The 21,988-nt window shown below is 38.3% G+C and overlaps 1 protein-coding gene across 3 annotated transcripts in view; it reads left to right on the top strand.

Moving 5' to 3' along the window:
* Positions 1-16,010: 16,010 nt before the first annotated feature.
* The window catches only part of SULF1 (sulfatase 1), a 108,400-nt gene continuing 102,422 nt past the window's right edge, over positions 16,011-21,988 (top strand). For all 3 annotated transcript variants that reach the window (XM_058177241.1, XM_058177240.1, XM_058177239.1), the window contains exons 1-2: positions 16,011-16,244; positions 18,240-18,294. The gene's annotated coding sequence lies outside the window, so the exon portion shown is untranslated. The remainder of the gene's footprint in view (positions 16,245-18,239; positions 18,295-21,988) is intronic.

Raw genomic sequence — 21,988 nt, 5'->3', positions numbered from 1 at the left:
AGGCATACCTTTTTAAGTGCATTCTGTAAAAATATTTTACAAAAACATGTTTTCTCTCTCTCTTTTATAGTGGCAGAACCTCTATTTCAGGCTGACTTGTCAGTAGGCATAGGAAAAAAGATAGCAAACTTTGTGGTACTCATACATAATTCTCTGTATGCTTATTTTTGATAAGGGATTATAGCATGTCATTAAGCATTGTCTGTGTATCTATCAAACTTTGTGTAATAGGAAATAATAACTGTTTTTCTATCAAACAGACAAGAAGTGGTCAAAATTGACAATGCTCTATCAAATCCTGTTCCTGTTAAAAGTGGCGTTCCCCAAGGCAGCGTTCTTGGACCAACACTCTTCATATTATACATTAATGATCTCTGTGACCATATTACAAGTAATTGTGTTCTCTTTGCTGATGATGTCAAACTATTTAACACCACCAACAATACAGCTATCCTCCAAAAAGAACTTGACTTTTTATCCGAATGGTGTAAAGCTTGGCACTCCAAATCTCAACCAGCAAATGCTCAGTCTTACATATTGGAAAAAAGAACCTAAACACTAAGTAGAAACTTGATGGATATTACCTTACTGATAACCCTCGCCCTGTTAAAGATCTTGGAGTTTTCATATCAAATATTAAAACTGCAGAAAAAATAATTGCTACCAACCTGTCTTCCATTGAAGACCTGTATACTGCACAGATTACAGATCCCTCACATCCTGGACATAAACTGTTTCAACTCCTACCATCAAAACAACGCTATAGAGCATTGCACACCAGAAAAACTAGACACAAGAACAGTTTTTTCCCGAAGGCCATCACTCTGCTAAACAAATAATTCCCTCAACAATGTCACTACTATTAATCTTCTCATCGTTTTCATCACTAATCTCTTTCCACTTATGACTGTATGACTATAACTTTTTGTTGCTATCACTAAGGGTTAAATTACAACCTATAACCATCATTTGTGTTGTAAATGTTGTACCTTTGATGAAGGTATTTTTTTCTTTCTTTTTCTTTTTCTTTTCTTCTATGTACACTGAGAGCATACGCACCAAAACAAATTCCTTGTGTGTCCAATCACACTTGGCCAATAAATTCTATTCTATTCTTCTATTCTAAATGATCTAAGTGTCAAAGCCCACTGTAACTACATCGCAAAAAAGGCCTTAAAAGTTGTAAACCTAATCTTGCGTAGCTTCTTCTCCAAAAACACTACACTACTAACCAGAGCTATAAAACATTTGCTAGACCAATTATTGAATACAGCTCGACTGTTTGGAACCCATACCACATTTCTGACATCAATACAATTGAACATGTCCAGAAATATTTTACAAGAAGAGTACTCCACTCCACAACAATACCTTATGCCACCAGACTTGAAATCCTGGGTTTAGAAAATTTAGAACTATGCCACCTTCAACATGACCTGAGTTTAACTCATAGAATCATCTATTACAATGTCCTTCCTGTCAAAGACTACTTCAGCTTCAATTGCAACAATACACGAGCACACAATAGATTTAAGGTTAATGTTAACCGCTTCAATATTGATTGCAGAAAATATGACTTCAGTAACAGAGTTGTTAATGCTTGGAATACACTACCTGACTCTGTGGTCTCTTCCCCAAATCCCCAAAGCTTCAACCATTGACCTCACCCCATTCCTAAGAGGTCTGTAAGGGGCGTGCATAAGAGCACAATCGTGCCTACCGTTCCTGTCCTATTGTTTTCTTTCGTTATATCCAATTAATATAGTTATTACATACTCATACTCATATATATGCTTATATATTGTATAATTATTTCATGCTTATGCTTACATATACTGTGTGACAAAATAAATAAATAAATAAATAAATAAATAAATAAATAAATAAATATTTCACTCCCATCAAATTAAATATCTATCTATCACATTATAGAATAATGCTAGATTAGTGCCAGTATGAAGAAAGACCCACTTCATGCTAATTCATCATTCATTTCAACCATAATTTGTTGAATATGCTGTAGCGGCCTAATCAAAACACAACTTTAAGTGATATTAATGAGTTTAGTAAATATGACTACATTTGAAGCCAGGCAGCTAATTTAAAGTGCAAGAAAAGACATGATTACAGTAGTCTCCAAGAGGACCAGTTCTCTAAATTCAAATCAGCCCACAAACTAGTTTATTAAACCAGGCTGCATGCATTTTCTTAATTACAGCCTTAAGGTGGGAATTGTGTTTGGCTCAGACCTAAGGAATGAAGAAGAAAGAGGAGCCATCACAAGAATTCTCTGTCGGATAGCAACAAACTACTTCCAACACTACTAGCTCAATTTCATTTACTCCAGTTCACATAGCTGATGCTTGAAGATTGATTAATTTGACTGATTATCCACCTTCAAGTCATTGTCAACTCCTGGTGACCACATAGATATCTTTCCATCAGGTGTTGGATGAAAATTTGCTATCTGAATGGCAGTTTTTTTCACTGACAATGCCCGCAATTGTCCTCTAGATTTGCTTTATGCTTTGAAACTTCAGACATTTATTGATAGCAAAAATAGAAATCATTTCCTGTTTCCAATTTGAAATAATTACACATTGGGGTAACCTCATTGGCTACGTCCCAAAGATGCTTTTTTAAAAGAGGAGTTCTCTTTGTTTTGGCTTGAAGATATTTTCTGAACAGTAGAAATTTCTGAAACTTCTTAGATGTCCTGGATGACTGAGAAGCTCTATAGACTCATTGGCTATGATGATATTGCTATTGTGCAAAACATACATTACTAAATGCTATTACTATTGCTAATATCACTCTTTCTATGTTTCTTTTTACACATTTAAGTCTCCTGCTCCTTCTAGATTTTTTCAGAGTCTTGTTTTTTATATAAACAATTCTGTTTTAATACATATATTTTTATATCTTATACCTGCTCAACAAACACACAGCGTAACTGCCAACCAAGTAGCCTCCTGAGTTGTTTCCCTCTCTAAAGCCCAAGGGTGAAAGAGCACTCAACCACCATCAAGAAAGCGTTCTCAGCCTTTCGACAGTTGGCTCCATCACACTCTGAATTTTTTTTTTGTCACAACAGTATACACAAACATCAACTTAAAACAACAACACATTATATAAGCATATATATGAGCAAAAGTATGCAATAACTATAGTAAGTTGATATAATGAAAGGAAACAATAGGACAGGAACAGTAGGCACTTTTGTGCTCTTATGCACACCCCTTACAGACCTCTTAGGAATGGGATGAGGTCAATAGTAGACGGTTTTTGGTTTAAGCTTTTGGGATTTTGAGAAGAGACCACAGAGTCAGGTAGTGTGTTCCAAGCATTAACAACTCTGTTACAAAAGTCATATTTTCTGCAATCAAGATTAAAGCGGTTAACATTAAGTTTAAATCTATTGCTTGCTCTTGTATTATTGCGATTGAAGCTGAAGTAGTCTTTAACAGGAAGGACATTGCAATAGATGATTCTATGTGTTAAACATAGGTCTTGTCGGAGTCGGCGGAGTTCTAAGTTTTCTAAGCCCAGGATTTCAAGTCTGGTGGTATAAGGTATTTTGTTGTTTTCAGAGCAGCGGAGAACTCTTCTTGTAAAATATTTCTGGACACGTTCAATTGTATTAATGTCAGAGATGTGGTATGGGTTCCAGATAGGTGAGCTGTATTCAAGAATAGGTCTAGCAAATGTTTTGTATGCTCTGGTTAGTAGTGTAGAGTTTTTGGAAAAGAAGCTACACAAAATTAGGTTTACAATTCTTAGAGCTTTTTTTGCTATGTAGTTACAGTGGGCTTTGGCACTTACATCATTTGATATGAAAACTCCAAGGTCTTTAACAGAGTGGAGTCATCTGTAAGGTAATGTTTATCAAGCTTGTACTTAGTGTTTGGATTCTTTTTTCCAATATGTAAGACTGAGCATTTGCTGGTTGAGATTTGGAGTTGCCAGGTTTTAGACCAATCGGATACAAAGTCAAGTTCTTTTTGAAGGATAGTAGTATTGTTGGTGATGTTAAATAGTTTGACATCATCAGCAAAGAGAACACAATAACTTGTAATATGGTCACAGAGATCATTTATGTATAGTATAAAGAACGTTGGTCCAGGAATGCTGCCTTGAGGAACGCCACTTTTGACAGGAACAGGATTGATAGAGCATTGCCAATTTTGATCACTTGTTCCCACCCTTTCGCTGTGGACAAAATCGATGCAGCCATCAGCAGTCTGAAGTCCGGTAAAGTACCAGGTTTTGATGACATCCATTCTGAATTTCTAATTCATTCTGGGAGTCTAACAAGGAATTGGCTTGGCAAATTCTTTTCAAACATACTTTCTAGCGGACACCTCCCACCGGAATTTAAAAAAGCCAAAGTAATATCGCTTCTGAAACCTGGCAAGCCACAAGACAGAGTTGAAAGCTACCTCCCCATTGCCCCTCTGAGTTTTTGCTACAAATTTCTGGAGAAACTTATCATAAACAGAATTGGACCAACAATAGATACATTTCTGCCCGTGGAACAAGCAAGCTTTCATCATAATCGCAGTTGTATTGAACAGGTGCTGAGCCTAATAGGACATATTGAGGCTGGCTTCCAAAGAGGCTTAAAAATGACAGCTTTGTTCATCGATCTTACTGCAGCATACAATACCGTGTGGAAGAAGGATCTGCTTTATAAACTGAGTCACATCATCCCGTGTAAAATCCTCTATTGCCTAATAAACAAAATGATCAGCGATACATCCTTTCAGATCATTAAGGGGGACAATGTTAGCAAGTTAAGAAAACTCAACAACAGCCTTCCACAAGGTTCTGTACTGGCATCCACACTGTTCAATCTTTATACGTCAGATATGCCAGCTACAAGGGGACATAAATTTGGAAATGCAGATGACCTGGCCCTAGCAGTGCAAGATAAAAACTTGGAAGTTTTGGACTGCCTCCTCTCTGAGGACCTTAAGTCTCTGGGAAAATTCTTTGCTGATTGGAAACTCATACCCAGTGTCAGCAAAATGGTGACCATCTGTTTTCATCTCAACAACAAACTCTTCAATGCCACCCAAAAGGCCTACCTGAATAACAACCTACTCTCTTATGATTCTCACCCCAAATACCTTGGAGTAACTTTGGATCGGACTCTCTCCTATAAGAAACACTTAGAGAACATGTCCGCTAAAATCAATACCAGAAACAACGTATTCCAGAAACTAAGAGAATCAAAATGGGGAGCCTCAGCCTCTACTCTCAGAATATCACACTAGGGTTGGTCTGCTCCATAGCTGATTACTCGTCCCTGTTTGGTTTAATAGCTGTCACACTAGCAAGACCGATGCTCAAATAAATGATACAATGAGGATCATAAGCAGTTCCATAAAATCTATTCCTACTTGCTGGCTCCTCGTCTTGAGCCACATTGCACCACCAGCTGTACAAAGGCAGGAAGACTTAGTGAAGGAGTACAACAAAATTTTGAGAAACCCACTTCTTCCTGGGCATTCTGATCTTCCTCATCTAGCAATTGGCAGGCTTAAATCCAGAAAGCCATCTCTTCCACTTGCTCAACAGCTGTCTAACAACTTTGACATCAACACACAGTGGAAAGCCAAATGGGCTGCTGAACGCCCAGAGACAGGCAGTTACATAGATGACCCTACACAAAAGGTACCAGGTTTTGACCTTTCTTGCCAGCATTGGTCAACTCTGAACAGGATCTGTACCCAACATGATGTTTGCCAGGACTCATTATTTAAATGGGGTCTTGTCTCTACCCCTCAGTGTGATTGTGGGGCTCCTCGACAAAATATCCATCACACTGTGTCCAAATGTCAAGAGCTTACACCAGCCCAATGTCTCATTTTTTCAACATGGACCACCCTGTCCCTGAATGGCTGGATGGACTGGACATTAACATTTGAACCACTATAAGTCTGTGTATTTGCCATACGCTAATTAAATATATCTTATAGTTTTTAAAATAATTTTTTAAGGCTCTGATGTATGTTCTATGCTTTTTATTTTACTGTATCCCACCCTCCTTATGCTAGTCTACAACCATGATAAAATATTGATTTGAAAATTCATTTCCTTTAAGTGATGTGGAGGGTGGTGGAATTGCATTGAACTATACGCATTCCCAAAAATGTCTATTCAGAGAAAAACTGCATCCATGCTGTTTTCTTAGGAAAGTAGTCCTTCAGCTCTATGTAATAATAAAAGAAAGGTCACAGGGAGTCATTAAGGCTGAATGTTGATAAGAAAAAATTATATGGAGGTTTGTGGATTATCTCCTCATGTTCATCAGTTTTTGGAGCCAGTTTTATGTCAAGCTAAGCTGGGAAGAAATAAAGATAGTGAGATCTGGCTAATGTGAAAGATTTCATTCTGTTTATTTGTTTGAGGTTAATCCACATTTCATTTTCAGATCTCATAAATCCTTTTAGTCCTAAGTCAACCATTGTATAGAGAAAGATCTGCCATGTTTTCTGTGGCTCACTCCCAGATTTTATAACCTGAAGAAAGTAATTTAGGAACAAGAAAGTGGGAGGTGAGGATACTTGAGAACCCAAAACATGTATTCTATTGATACGGTCTTAGCTGTATGTACACAGAAACGAGTTTTTAAGTGTTTATTACTAAGTACAGTGCAGGCTTTCTGTATACGTTTTTTTGGTAATGTGACCATATGAGATTTTTGCCAATAAAAATAGGAGATGCAAACTACACATGTGCAGAAACCTAAAATATCCAAACTGTTCCATAAAGGCATTCCATACATATAGCTTTCAAGGCTTCTGTCTTGACATAAAATAATATGGTGCAACATCAGAGCAATTATATTAATTGTTGGTAACATGCTTGTAACAGTTTATGAACATTAAACATATTTTAAATGTATATGAAATGTTAAAAGAACACATTAATTTACAATTTATTTAGCTATATTCTTTGAATTGGCAGCAATTAGCTGTGCTTACACCACATGCTAAGCCTTAAGCCACAATTTACAAACCACAATGGCTGATTTTACACAACATTCTTAAATTAAAAGTAGAGAAATTACATTAGATAGAATAGAATAGAATAGAATAGAATAGAATAGAATAGAATAGAATAGAATAGAATAGAATAGAATAATAGTAATACAGTCTTAGTAAATTATTGGACAGTGTTGTGGGAATTAGTTGTTAAGCACAGTTATGGCATTCGGGTAAAAACTGTCCTTGTGCCTAGTTGTTCTGGTGTGCAGTGCCCTATAGCATAGTTTTGACGGTAGAATTTGAAACAATTTATGTCCAGGATGTGAGAGGTCTGTAGATATTTTCACAGCCCTCTTTTTGATTCGTGCAGTATACAGGTCCTCAATGGAAGGCAGGTTGGTGGCAATTGTTTTTTCTGTAGTTCTAATTATCCATTGAAGTCTGTATCTGTCTTGTTTGGTTGCAGAGCCAAACCAGACAGTTATGGAGATACAGATGACAGACTCAATAATTCCTCTGTAGAACTGGATCAGCAGCTCTTTGACTAGTTTGAATTTTCTGAGTTGGCTTAAATATTATATTATGGCTTAATATAATGTTTTAAACCCAATCATTATTTTTTTAGGAGCAAAGGCAAGAAAGTATGGTGTAGTTGTTAAAGTCCTAGATTATGATTTTGAAAAATCCAGATTCAAGCTCATCCTTACCACTGGAAACACACTCAATAACTTTGGACCATACTCCCTTAGCCCACAACACCCACATAAGCTGACTGGAACTCTTGGAGAAAAGACAACACAATTCACCCTAAATCAGTTAGGCAAGAATGTCCCTGAGCAATAAGACATTTACACTAATTTAACGTTTGTTACATTCAGTATGAAGCCAAGTGTGGTTGTAGTTGTGGATGTAGTGGTTAAATGCTAAACTAGAGCTGGGAAACCCTGATGCTAGTCTTCCCTTAGACATAGAAGCTGGCTGAAGAATTTTGCCGAGTCATCCTGTTTCAGCATGGGAAGTTGAAACCTATCAGTCTACCTAACAGAAATAGAGCAGTGTGGTAGATTTGGTTTTACAACCTTCAGTGAATGACGCTTTCAATGAATGAGGAATTCTTTATTGGCCAAGTGTGATTGGATACACAAGGAATTTCTCTGCGGTGCATTAGCTCTCAGTGTACATATAAGCAACAAGTGATTAATCATGATCATAATAATAAAATACAATCATCATAAATCATAAGATACAACACTCAGTGATAGTCATAGTATACTAAATAAGCAATCAACATAAATCATAATAGGATACTAAATGAAAACAATCAACACAATTCATAAGATACAAACAACAAAGTTATAGTCATAAGAAGCTAAGGAAGTAGGTAATAGGAAAGATGAGAAGGATCATAGTAATATAGCCTTATTGGATTGTTTGACATCCCAGGGGCATAAGATAGTGTTGTGGGAATTAGTTGTTTAACAGAGTGAGAGAGCATGGGGGGGAAACTGTCTTTATATGTAATTGTTTAAGAGCCACGGTGGGGCAGTGGTTAGAGTGTAGTACTGCAAGCTACTTCTGCTGATCACTGGCTAACAGCAGTTTGGCAGATCGAATCTCACCAGGCTCAAGGTTGACTCAGCCTTCCATCCTTCCGAGGTCGGTAATGTGAGGACCCAGATTGTTGGGGTCCATATGCTGACTTTATAAACCACTTAGAGAGGGCTGTAACAGCACTATGAAGCAGTATATAAGTCTAAGTGCTATTGATATTGCTATTGTTTTGGTGTGCAATGCCCATAGCATCATCTTGAGAGAAGAAGTTGAATGGAATGGAATGGAATAGAATAGAATAGAATAGAGAATAGAATAGAATAGAATAGAATAGAATAGAATAGAATAGAATAGAATAGAATAGAATTTTTTATTGGCCAAGTGTGATTGGACACACAAGGAATTTGTCTTGTTCATACACTCAAGAATTCTAAGGTACAACACAATGATAGTCATAGGATACAAATAAGCAATCAGGAAACAATCAATATCAATATAAATTGCAAGCAACAAAGTTACAGTCACACAGTCATAAATGGAAGGAGATGGGTGATGAAAACGATGAGAATATTAATAGTAGTGCAGATTTAGTAAATAGTTTGACAGTGTTGAGGGAATTATTTGTTTAGCAGAATGATGGCCTTCGGGAAGAAACTGTTCTTGTGTCTAGTTGTTCCGGTGTGCAGTGCTCTGTAGCGTCGTTTTGAGGGTTGGAGTTGAAACAAATTATGTCCAGGATGTGTGGGATCTGTAGATAATTTTCATAGCTCTCTTTCTAGTTCGTGCAGTTTGCAGGTGCATCAATCACCACTTTCACTATGACTTGCTTCTGGTCATCCTCTCCTTCTCTTTCCTTTCTCCTTTACCAGCATTAGAGCATTTTCTTGAGAGGTCTGCCTTCACATAATGTATCTTTTTGGTATTAGATATGTTGCTTTTGTAGTTTAAAACTTGCTGTCAAAATAGTGAATGGTTGACTGAAGATGTAAAGGTTGCCTGTATGCATATGTACCAAATTCAATGTCATTCTTGTTCTTCAGATTCAAATGAATAACAAGTTTTTATATTATGCTGAACATAGATTGGCCTGCATAGTGATAAGAGGTAATCAGGACTGAACCTAGAAAAATATATTTCAGGGTAATTATCCAAAAAAATCCAAAGTCTATGTAGGCCAATCTTATTCATCTCAATTCTCCAGAGTTCAGTGCTCCAGGTAAATGAGCTGAGATTTATGAGACCCTTAATTAATGAAAAGATTCAGGAAAGAAAGTAAGGAATTGTTCCAGCTCAATATGAGAAATGCTTAAGACCCCTACTTACAAATACTTGTCAGTTACCATGGATATTAGAGCTAATAAGTATGAATTGAGTGAAAATGTTGCCACTACAGTGTGGAATTCCAGCCGCATCATTTGATTACCTGTTATTTTCCCTTTTCTACTATCCTATTTTGAGACATAACTAGCAACTTGGCATTTTTCATTTTTAAAAAAAAAATAGGAGATGTGTGCCAGTGGCATGTTTGGCCACAATTAAACATAAGTGACTCCCTCCCCCACTGTAGACCGATGGTTTCTTAAACATCAGAAATGCTTCTGATGGGTTTGCTCAAAATCAGACCTATATCAATTTACGAGATGCCATTTGCTGCAGGAAAACCAGTATTTAAAGCACTCCAGATCCAATACAGATAGAAGAGAAATTAAATTTAAATTGGTGCACAAAAAAATAAAATGAATATTTGGAAGTGATTGAAACATTTTGGAGAGAATTGCTATTTCCTTCCCCAGCAACGAAACACTCTTTTAAAATCCCTGCTATTCATGGCTATTTTAAAGCTTCATGTATTATTATTATTTTAATTTGAACTGATCTATTTCATCACATGAATCTAAATTTGAGTCATGAGGGGGATGATAAAGCTTCAGATCCTTGGAACACAAAGCCTAATAAGATCCTAATTTGCTGCTTTGCCCAAGATTCAGGCAAGATATTTTTTTTCAGCCCTGTGAGAATTTGGGTGGGATGAATCAGGCAGAAACTGAACTCAGAAATAATGTTTGTTCTTTGATCTCCCTGGTGTTGATTGTTGATCAGGTGGCATAGTCATTGCCAAAGCAGTCTACAATTTGGGGACAGTTCTAGACTACTGGAAGTGGATGGATATGGACAGGTGGATAAACAGTTTTTGTCCAGCTGATGCATTAGTTATAGCTTTACCTGATCATGAGAAGCTCGCAATCTCATACCTGCTTTCTTATGCCTGCTTTCACACCAGTGTATATTACTGCCATGTGTTGTACATGAAGCTGCCTTTGAAGACCCTGCAGAAGTTTCATTTGGTCCAGTATTTGAGAGCTGGCTGCTGACTGGCATACGTCCATGCACCAGGCCCTACACTGGCTCCTACACTATTTGTTTCTAGGTGCACTTCAAAGTGTATTTATTTATTTATTTATTTATTTATTTATTTATTTATTTATTTATTTATTTATTTATTATTTAAACTTTTATATCGCCCTTCTCCCGAAGGACTCAGGGCGGTGTACAGCCTACATTAAAACAGTTAAATATACAAACTTAAAATAACAATTAAAAAACTTATTCAATAAAGGCCGAAATTAAAACCGTCAAATTGACCATATTAAAATACCCAATAAAATTATTAAAATTGAAAAAATTTAAAAATTTAAAAATTTAAAATTCAGGCCAGTCCCGCTTGGATAAATAGATAGGTTTTCAATTCCCGGCGAAAGGTCCGAAGGTCGGGTAATTGGCGTAAACCGGGGGGAAGTTCGTTCCAGAGAGTAGGTGCTCCCACAGAGAAGGCCCTTCCCCTGGGGGCCGCCAGCCGACATTGCTTGGCGGACGGCACCCTGTGAAGACCTCTCTGTGAGAGCGCACGGGTCGGTGGGAGGCATGAGGTAACAGCAGGCGGTCCCGTAAGTACCCGGGCCCTAAGCCATGGAGCGCTTTAAAGGTGGTAACCAGCACCTTGAAGCGTACCCGAAAGACCACAGGTAGCCAGTGCAGACTGCGCAGGAGTGGTGTTACCCGGGAGCAACGTGATGCTCCCTCAATCACCCGTGCAGCTGCATTCTGGACTAACTGGAGTCTCCGAGTGCACTTCAGGGGTAGCCCCATGTAGAGAGCATTGCAATAATCCAGACGAGAAGTGAAGAGAGCATGAGTGACCGTGCATAAGGCATCCCGGTCAAGAAAGGGGCGCAACTGGCGGACCAGGCGAACCTGGTAAAAAGCTCTCCTGGAGACGGCTGCCAAATGATCTTCAAACGACAGCCGTCCATCCAGGAGAATGCCCAAGTTGCGTACCCTTTCTGTTGGGGCCAATGACTCGCCCCCAACAGTCAGCCGCGGTTGCAGCTGACTGTACCGGGGTGCCGGCATCCACAGCCACTCCGTCTTGGATGGATTGAGTCTGAGTCTGTTTCTCTCCATCCAGACCCGTATGGCTTCCAGGCACCGGGACAGCACTTCGACAGCTTCGTTGGGGTGGCCCGGGGTTTTTAACTATGAAAGCATTACATCCCTTGGAAACTGTTTGCAAGACTAGAAATAACTTCTCTCTGGTAAATATGAACTTTGGGGGCCTTTTTCACATGAGCTAAAGTTATAGGTTACATTATTCTGCTACTATGTATATTAGATTCCCCCTACTACTAGGATCTGAGCCTAGTATAAATATTGACATGCAGAGTAGTTGCTCTGCCACTGAATGATAATACTGATTCCCCATCCCAGTTTCTCACCCAAGTGAATTTCTGAAAATTTGGGGGGGAGGGGTCCCAAGTTTGCTTGTATTTTCCTCTTGTGAAAAAAGAGGAATGTTGGCAATATGATATAAATGGTAGCATGATTCAATATAATGGTAGCCTATGGCAGCATAATTCATAGAATTAAATGGTCTGCCAAATTAAAAGTCCATATTAAGTGTGGAAAAACATCAGGAGAAGGTATTGTAGTATACAACAGTGAATTTGCCAACAATGGAGTTGGCGCTTTAGAATTACCTTGCCCTATCACTGAATGTGTAATTTATTTTGTTTCAAATCTGATCAGAGTAAGGTCATTCTGACCTAGTCAGGATTTCATTTTCCCTTCACCATTTATGATGGGTTGTTTGACTAAAGCAGTTATAACAATCTCTTTCCAAATCTCTAAAAAACATGGAGTTAGGAGATAATATGCAAATATAGGCTGCCTCTGATCCAGTTTACTTGTATGGAATGCTATGACCTTTTAAAGAATGTGTTAGTTTTTGCCTGCATTTGCTGCCTGGATTCTTTACTTGTTCCATTCAATAGATCCAATAGACCAAGTGCAGAACATGAATATATGAACAGATTTTGATATCACAGTCTTGATTAAAATATCTTTGGAATTAGAATACATTAACTTCTTTGACCAAAGACCTCATCTACATTTATTGGTGATGGGAAGCCTCTTTATTTATTTATTTATTTTATTTTGTCACAACAATATATGTAGGTATCATACAAAAGATTATATAGTATATAAACACATATATGAGTATATATAAGGAGGTATAAGCATATATAGCAAGAAGAAAAGAAAACAAAAAACAAAAAAAACAATAGGACAGGAACGGTAGGCACATTTATGCGCTTATGCACGCCCCTTATGGTCCTCTTAGGAATGGGGTGAGGTCAATAGTAGAAAGTTTTTGGATAAAACTTTTAGGATTATGGGAAGAGACCACAGAGTCAGGTAAAGTATTCCAAGCACTGATGATTCTGTTACAGAAGTCATATTTTCTGCAATCTAGATTAACGCGGTTGACATTAAGTTTAAATCTATTAGTTGCTCTAGTATTATTGCAATTAAAGCTGAAGTAGTCTTTAACAGGAAGGACATTACAATAGATGATTCTGTGAGTTAAGCTTAGGTCATGTCGAAGGCGATGGAGTTCCAAGTTTTCTAAGCCTAGGATTTCAAGTCTGGTGGGATAGGGTATTTTATTGTTTTCAGAGGAATGGAGAACTCTTCTTGTAAAATATTTCTGGACACGTTCAATTGTATTGATGTCAGAGATGTGGTGAGGGTTCCAAACAGGCGAGCTGTATTCTAGAATTGGTCTAGCAAATGTTTTATATGCTCTGGTTAGTAGTGTGGTGTTTTTGGAAAAGAAGCTACGCAAAATTAGGTTTACAACTCTTAGAGATTTTTGCTATGTAGTTGCAGTGGGCTTTGGCACTTAGATCATTTGACATGAAAACTCCAAGGTCTCTTCTGGAGATTTTGTGTAAAAATGAATTTGTGACTTATGGTTTTTATAATTAGATAGGATAGATTATAGCAGGAAGAGTAACATGATTTAATATAAGGGGCAGAGGTTAAAATATATTTGGAATTATAAATGCTGTAAATATCAGAAGGCATTCTTTTTTTTCCTTTCTATTTTTTTTAACTTTTCTTTTCTAGAACTTTAGTAGTAGTATCTTAATTATTTCACCATGCAAATAAAAACTTTCTTTTTACTTATTCCACGTCTGCAACCTTTAATTCACACCCAGCTTTTAATTCTGTTTGCAGTATTTGTAGTATTTTAGAAATTCTTTGAGCAGTTAGTATATGTTTTGGATGTAGTGTTACTGACAGATAGAGGTGAAACTGAAGTCTGCAATTTCACGGCTTCTTACACTTGGTACTCAAGAGCATGCAACTATAAAACAAATTAGAATATTCAAGCAAATATAAAAGAAATTAGTTTTTAAACTGCCTTAAGAGTTTTCCAAATGGACCATATTCCACTAAGAAAAGAAATAAAGTTTGTCTCATAGCATTAATTGGCATTAATTGGCACTACTCAACAAAGTTTTATCATTGTGGTTTTATCATTTTGACCTTGCCTTTCTCAAAAATATTGTCCAGTTCCTTGTTTATCTGAGTTTAGAAGATTAGGGACTGTGTTTTAGTTTCTACAGATTTGTGAAAGCACTGTTCTTTTAATAGGCTGAAGCAGAGGTCACATAATCACTTCTGGGAAGAAATAGAAGCAAATAAAATCAGGAAATATTCATTTTTTCCATTTACATGTCACTTACTAATCAGGAAAAAAAACATACTTTCTTCAATGTTTTATGAAATAGCATTGGTGAATCTAAAATACGTTTAATTGAGACACATTGATTTTACAAATCAAGCAAATGTTTAGAAAAAATGTGCACAAAGCATCTAAAACAATTCACATGTACAAATTAGATTTGCATTTTTAATGACAGTTCTCTTTTTAGAATTCTCCAGTTCAAAGAAATTCAACAGTTACCAACATGTGAAATGCAGATTCAACCCAAGTGTTAAGACACTTTGGTATGTAAGAAAAACCCACAACCTTTTTTTTTTAAAATCTTTTTTTTTCACATTAGGCTACAGTATTAGAAAACATGTCAAAAAGATCCTATTGGTTTACAGATTTTATAATCTATATTTTATTAGGATGATTAGATCTGCTTTACAAAGAAATATAGGCTGCAGTCCCACACAAGAGTCCACAACTGTAATTTTCCTGGAATGTTATTTCAATTGTTTGTTATTTCAAGTAAAGGAGAGAGAGATGGGCCCAAAATTACACAGGTAGCTTTTCTTCCCAAGGGAGACTAGAACACAATCACCCCCATTTCTAGCCTTAACCACTGCAGCAAACTGACTTATATTGTTTGCTTAATTTTAAATAAGTACCGGGGTCACGACTGGTTGCCCTCCCCCCCACTCCGATAAAGCCCCTTGTTGGTACAATAAGCGCACGGAGCAATGCTGTAAACTGATCCCCAAAACGAGCCATACTGACTTCAGTAACGCCTATCCTACGAAAAAGGAACGCAACTGCAGAACTCAGTCCTGGCCGGATTGATGTTGGGAGCGCATCGCGTTGAATTTACACCTGTATATGGGGCAAGAAGCCAACTTGATTCTCCCCCACCCACACCCCTTTCCTCTTTGGAAGATCAGGACGTATCGCCCTCGGTCCTGCAGGGCAAGCGGCCGGATTAGGATTTTGCAATGCTAATATCCCCAGGTTGGCGCAAAAGAGCAGCAGGAGAAGTTTCTCCTCCTGTTTTTTATTTCCTCCCACAGAGGGACGTTTTCTCTGACCTCCCCCGTCACTTTCTCAATGGGCTTTCCGCGCATCGCCACGGCCGCTGAGGATTTTCGCGCGCACTTTCTCTCGCGCAGCGAACACGGAGGCTCCCCGGGGAATGCAAGAATTGGGGAGACGCCACTCCGCGTCACCGCCGACCGCTGCCCGTCCCCCCCCCCCCGCCCCCCCCGCGGGGGGGAGGGGAGGGTTTCCCTCCCCTCTACCCCCCTACAAACCCGCCCACTTTCTTTTTAACAGCCGCTTTTTTCTTGCGGTGACTCTCAGGTTACTTGGCGGAGGGCGCGCTCCGATCGCCAGCCTGTTTTTGTTTCCCTCGCGCTCTCCCTCCCTCTTCCCCCACCCCCCCACATATCCCCACCCCGCCTGGCCTCCGGAGCCATCCAGCGCCGGCGATTGGGCAGCCGCGACTTGACACAGCGCCGCGCCGAGAGGGTCGAGGACGTGTTTCAACAGATGGTCGGGGTTAGCGTGTCATCGCGTTCGAGTGGGGATTAGGGGAGCCGAAGGCTGCCGACCCGGAGCTGTGTGGTCTCCTCTTCCCAACTTCATCAGCCAAGGTGCCTTTTTTGTTTTCCGTCGCTTGGGGGTGGGTGGGGGTGGGTGAAGAGCGGGGCGCGAAAGAGGGCGCCTTTCCCCCCACCTCGCACGCAGCAGCAGCAGAGGCTCTCCAGGTAAAGGGGCGCAGGGCGAGTCTCCCCTTTTTCTTCCCTCACCTCCTTCCCGTGTCTCCCGCTCCCCCTCCTGTTTGAATGGGACGCGCGCGTGGTCCACTTGTCAAACGCCGCCTCGGTGCTGCCGCTGTGGAGCTAGCTCTTCGCAGAGGCGGTGGAGCAGCCTGAGGTGCCTGCCTGTATACTCCCTCTTTCCCTCCCTCTCTCTCTTTCTCTCTGCCTCTCTCTTTCTCTTTCCTTCCCTCTCTCTGTATCTCTCTCTTTTTCTCTCTTTCTCTTTCTCTCTTTCCCTTCTTTGCTCTGTTTCTCTGTTTCTCTCTCTTTCCTCCCTCTCTCTCTTTCTCTCTGCCTCTCTCTCTTTTTTTCTCTCTTTCCCTCCCTCGCTCTGTTTCTCTCTCTCTTTCCCTCCCTCCCTCCCTTCCCTCTCTCTCTCTCTGCTTTTCTGAGCTTTCTGATGCGGGGAAAAAAACTTCATATCGCCACTGGTTTTGCTGGGGTGCGATACACCTTCCGACTACGTGCACGCACTTTTCTAAAACGAGTTACCCCCAGTCATCACGTTTTTCTCCGGGAAAGGGCCCTTTTTGGAGAGGGGGTAATTTATAAAGGCTGTTGAAATGGGCAGTAGAGCATCGCGCGTTTCTTCTTTGACTTTGGAAGATAGTAAGAGTGTTTGTTCCCCGTAAGAAAGAAAGGAAAAAAAGGACTAGGCTAGTGGAGGGGATGCCGGGGTCTTGGCAGAGCTTCCGCGTGGTTTTCCACGTAAAGGGAGGGAGAGATTAAAGGCAGCAACTGCCCCGCAGCGTGGAGAAATTCCCCAGGCAGCTGTGACACAGCAGTGGGATGTAATTCATATAAAGGTCTCTGAAAGTTTTACCAGTGGCTGCAAACTTAGGTAGCATCATCATAAAACCTAGCTGTAGTTATAGATTCTAAGCAATCTATCTGAAGTGTTAATTAAACTTGAAAGATTTTTTTTAACATGGTGATTAAAGAAGCAGAAACCTAACTGGGCATGGATGCCTGGTTACCTGAACTTCCACTAGATGTCTTGTGATGCAATGCTTTCTCTTAAAGTGTTCTAATATCTCATTAAAAAGGCGGTTGCAAAGGAGGGAAGAGGTGAAGGGAGCATAAGTAGAATTCTCAGGGATGCTAATTGGATAGGTTAGAATTAGGGTAGATATTCATGCAGAGAATACAAAAGCCAACAAACCTATTAATGTGTTGCTAAATGATAATTCACCCAAATTATGAATGTATATAATTCCTGCATTTTCCCATGAATACAGAAGAAACCCCATCATCTCGCTCTGCCTTTGTAACTTGAATTTCCTGTGCATGAAATGCTCAAGTTTGTGTACTTTCGGAAAAATTATTTAGTCAGCTAGATTATGGGATATGGGTCTGTTGAATGTTCTGTGATTCTGGCATTTGACCAAACATCAAAGAATCTGTACAGCAGCTTGAAGGTGAAACTTGATATATCAGCCTCCCCTTCCAAATATATTTATTGGCTTTCATTTTTGATGCATGCCATTGGAAGAAAATATCCTTAAAAACAACTCCTCCAGAAGTATGTGTCTGTGTTTGAATCAGAAACTGCTTAGTTGAGTTAAATGACTAAAATGAAGTCGTTAGTTTCCCACTCCACTCAAAGATGTGATGTAAACTTTCCTAGATACTAACACTGACAAGAAGATCACTTGTAAATTTATGGCATCCATGCATCAATGAGAGATATACAGAAACATAGTAAGTTGTTTCCAAAAAAGCCTAAATTTGGTGAAAATTTAGAATTTGATAACCACACAGTTAAAACAAGGGCAGGAATGGTAAGCCTGACATTTGTGTACTGATGCTGTGTAACTTTCTTTCTAGCTATATTCCGGACAACTGAAGTTTATTAGCTGACCTTGGGTCATATATTTCAAAGGTAAGTCTCTTACTGCATGTGCTAAGGCGTGTTTTTTTTCTTTTTTTAAAAATCATTCTGTTGAAAAATGGTCTGGCAAAAAACATTCTGTTTAAAAAAAAGTATTTGGTTTGGTTACACAAAACACTAGGCTAAAACATGACTGCCTTGTTGATCAATGTGGCTAGTTATGAGTCACTGTCTTCTTCTGTTAATTCATCACTCATAGTTAACTAAAGGCTAGCATATTATGCAAACAAAACTTAAACCAAAACCCACACCTTATAGTTCAGCATGTGGTAGCAAGGTTGGCACAATGCATAAAGTTCAAACTTAGAAAAACCCACCATGGCATAATAGAGAATGCAAATCTAAGCAGTATAAGTGATGGAATTTCATCTGTTGCTAAACGTGCCAATCATTGCAGCCTTATAATATTCTTTGCGAATTCCAAAAAACCTGGGTGCTGTATTTCTATTTGACAAGACAAGGTAGAAGAAATTGAATGTGAAACCATGTTTTTAAATCACTGACCTGATGGGACTTCTTTAAAAGAGGGGGAGGGAAAATGCCCTTAAGCTAGTCCAGCTCTTTGTCAAGCTGTAATCTAGGGTTCCAGATGGTAAATGTTCAAAGGAATATTTATGGCTACTGCTGCATACCTCTGGTTGACATTTGGTTCCTTCCTGACAGCACTTACACTGGGCACAAACACATGAAGTTCCCATTAGTAACTTAACAGCTGTAAAACTATTCAGAGAGTTTAAAGGATGCTACAATACTACATTATTTGAAGAATAAGGAAAAATATTCTCAAATACTAGGGAGAACCACTTGTGGCTGGCAAAGCTGCCAGTATGCAAAAAGACCTTCCAATTTCAATTTCTTTTTCTCAATTTTGAAGCATGATCCTTTTTAAATTGGAAAGTCGAATATACCAGATGAGTCAAAAGCTTTTATGCTGAATGGCTAATCTGCCAAATTTGGACAAGAAAAGTGTCAAAACACTGCTAAACTTATTAAATGGTTATATGGTAGATGAGTTAAGAATAGAGGAAATTGCATTATACTGGCTGGGTTTACATAACCTGCTTAGACGAAATGTAGTTTATGGCCAAACATGTTGCTTGAACTGTGGTGTGACCCTGACCAATAGTGGTTTACTTAGTAAACCATGACATAGTATATTGGAGGCTTAGCACAGATTCAGTATTGGCATGGTTTAGAGAGGATTTTTTTCCTACTTCTATCTGAAGATGCCAAACTATTGGCATGACTACTGAGCTGGGTTTTTTTTCCTCTAGGTTAATAGGAAGGTTTATACTTAATCAAATCATAGCCATCTGGCTATGAAAAGTAAAAGTTCTCCAGACTTTATGAGGTTTTCTTTCCTCCTCAACACTAAATAGAAATAGCTGACACTGCTCTGAAGACAAATTTCTTGGGCTGAGGAATGATGGGATATGAATAATGGAGTGATCACAGGCATGTCTGGGAAGAGTTAAATTGAAGTAAAACAAACTTCGATGTGCTTTTGATATGCTTGCTTAGGATTTATAGTCTAGCACCCCCTCACTTGTGATTAGATTCAGAAATATAATTTAATTGAACCAAATAGTAGTAGTTGCTTTAGCTCATTTCTGCTGTCCTCCCTCTCCCACCTTAATGTTAGGCAAATGGCAAATGCAGTAACTTCTTTGAGGAACAAGGTACTTTGATGTACATTCATTTAATTGTGCATTAGTTTATTACTTGGCAGGACATTTCTCCTTTTGGCCCTTAATTGTCAAGGTAAATGAGACTGCTCTACTCATCATATGTTGCTTGATTCTTTTGTGATTTGAGCTTTCTATTAGCCTATGTAATTCTTGCTGAATAATCTATACAAGTATATATACTTTTAAAAACATTTTTAAAATGTGCTGAACCAGTGATGCAGACATGTCATCTCATCTTGCCAAGTGTCTGCCCCAAAGAACTTGAAAAGAAATTACTGGCTCCTTTGAAATAGCGGCAAATATTTGGAGAATAATTATATCAAATTATGGTTTTCACTCAGAGCAGGATTCAGTGAAAAGAGATCATGAAATAAATTGAAATGTAGTGGCTTTGTATTTTCCAACATGGAAGGTATTATAAACCAAAACTCTCAAAGGAAGTTAGTCAACCATGGGATCATGATTTTTGAATCTTTTTCAAATATTGTTCTAAGTCTTCTATTACAAAGGATTTTAAAGACATTATTATCAATGTTTTGAAACTTGTATAGTCACAATCAAATAGTTGTCTAAGCAGATCATATTTTGCTTTCTTATGTTATTACTGGATGGTAAATGAATGTATTGGTTGTTGTCCAGTTCTGTGCTTTTGCTAATGAAACTAGGCAAGTTGATTTCAGCTCCCATCCATTCTCAAAATCTGCAGATGTTCTTTCATATTTCTAGAATAGATTTTGATAATGTGAAGTGTTAGGCAGATTAAAAATCCATCATGCTCATGCAAGTCTGCTTGTATAATACTGAATCCTATTATATTATTACCATATTAAATTGGATTATTTGTTCTGATTTCTCATGGTTTGAAAAATAAAAGGATGATTTCTTGATACCCAAGGCTTTATCCTTGGATTTACTGCATACTATGCTGTAAGGGCTAGCTTTGTTCTCTGACTATAGTAGAAACAATGTCATCATCTCTGATGCTATAAGCAGGTTAAAGGAATCCAAGAACATAGGATAGTGTTGGTATTCAAGGTAGGTCAAAATAACTGCATTTGCTGACCTTTGTTCATAATGTGCTGTTTAATCCTCTTGTTGCAATGGAGGAAAATATAACAGCAATAATCTGCAGACTAGCTTTTTCCAGCTATATTAGACCAGTAACACTTAGAATTTTCAAGCATTTATGCTACCTCCCTCCCTCCCTCCCTCCCTCCCTCTCTCTCTCTCTCTCTCTCTCTCTCTCTCACACACACACACACACACACACACACACGTTATTATATGGGCAGAACATTTCACTAATGTTATACTTTAATAGTTGAAATTGATTTAAGCTTAAACCCTCATGAATGCGATGTTTTGAGATTTGGATCCAATATCTGGCCTACTCTTTGTGAGCATGATTTTTAATAAGCTTACTGATGTTAAGCAGTCACCTGCATTTTCCCCTCCTCCCCTTTAATTACAAAATCAGTTCAAAACTTCACAACCCAGTATTATAAATTGATTGTATTGAGAAACTGTTTTTGATTGGTAAAAACATTAATACTTCATATTTCAACAGTAACTTCTTTTACAATACTCTGCCTACTACCAAGAAATCACTGTGCTTTATAAGTGCTTCCCAACAGTAAAAGTAGTTCAACAGAAGTTTTACCATTTACCAAATAAGATAGTTGAGGTGATGAGTTGCCATTCATTAGAGATACTTTCAAGCAAATGCTGACAACCTTCAAGGATCTTTAATTTAGATGTCTGAAAATAACAGGGAGATTGGACTTGACATAGTCCTTTCTTATTTTGTGCAAACAAATATAGAATCCTAATGCATGAGATTATTAATAATTATGCATTATTCCTAAAGAAGAAAGTCTACAGGTGCAAGTCTAATATCTTAAACAATAACCACAAAAATAGGTATTTCACATTAACAAATGCTTTTTTTTAATCCTAAAGGGATGTGTTTTAAAGAAACAAACAAGCAAACTATTAAC

This window comes from Ahaetulla prasina, chromosome 3 (assembly GCF_028640845.1).
Source record: "Ahaetulla prasina isolate Xishuangbanna chromosome 3, ASM2864084v1, whole genome shotgun sequence".
Lineage (NCBI taxonomy): Eukaryota > Metazoa > Chordata > Lepidosauria > Squamata > Colubridae > Ahaetulla > Ahaetulla prasina.
The sequence above is the reverse complement of the archived record's forward strand: the minus strand, read 5'-3'. Positions and strand labels throughout refer to the sequence as shown.